The sequence below is a fragment of the Nematolebias whitei genome, chromosome 1 (genome assembly GCF_014905685.2).
Source record: "Nematolebias whitei isolate Nwh7 chromosome 1, NemWhi1, whole genome shotgun sequence".
NCBI lineage: Eukaryota > Metazoa > Chordata > Actinopteri > Cyprinodontiformes > Rivulidae > Nematolebias > Nematolebias whitei.
The window spans coordinates 90840484-90841545 of record NC_056498.1 but is presented as its reverse complement, the minus strand read 5'-3'; positions in this window follow the sequence as shown (position 1 = coordinate 90841545).

Below are 1062 nucleotides of genomic sequence, written 5' to 3'. Positions count from 1 at the left end.
GCGAACCCAGAGTGCAGAACAGGGACTCAACTCGGCAGTTATACAAAAATAGGTTTTTAATGATAAATGAAAAGTACAAAATAAACAAGCTGACGGGGCAGCAAAACTTACATAAGCAAGGAAGGAGGCACGGGGAACTCAGGAGACACGGGGAACTCGAGGGACCAGGAAGACAAGGAGAGACTCAGAAGACCCAAGGAAGCATACCCAACGAAGACGACCCGAAGAAGAACAAGACAGAATAGGATGACTTAAATACAAGGAGAAGACGAGACATGATAACAAACAGCTGGGACGAGACACAGGTGGCACTAATGGAACTAATGAGGGAGCATGAGGGAAACAGACAAACCGGGCCACAGAAAACTAACATCCTTACAGTACACCCCCCCCCCCAAGGACGCCTCCAGGCATCCCCAAAAGACCCCCCTCCCGAAGGACTAGGGTGGGTGGAGGGTGGCACTGCAAGGGTGGAGGGCCCGAGGAAAACACGAGGACCAGAGAAAGGACACGAGGGACCAGAGAGAAAAGGACACGAGGGACCAGAGAATGAGGACACGAGGGGACAGAGAAGGGACACGAGGAACCAGAGAACACGAGGAACCAGAGAACGAGGACACGAGGGGCCAGAAAAGGGACACGAGGGGCCAGAGAAAATACACGAGGGATCACAAAGAACGAGACACGAGGAGCCAAAGAGAAAAAGGACACGAGGAGCCAGAAAACGAGGACTCGAGGAGCCAGAAAACGAGGACACGAGGAACCAGAGACAGGGACACGAGGAACCAGAGGACGAGGAGCCAGAGAATGAGGACACGAGGGGACAGAGAAGGGACACGAGGAACCAGAAAATGAGGACACAAGGAGAAAAAGGACACGAGGAACCACAGAGAAGGGGACACGAGGAACCAGAGAACAAGGACACGAGGAACCAGAGAACGACAAAACACGAGGAACCAGAGAACGACAAAACAGGAGGAACCAGAGAACGACAAAACACGAGGAGCCAGAGAACAACAAAACACGAGGAGCCAGAGAAAAACAAAACACGAGGAGCCAGAG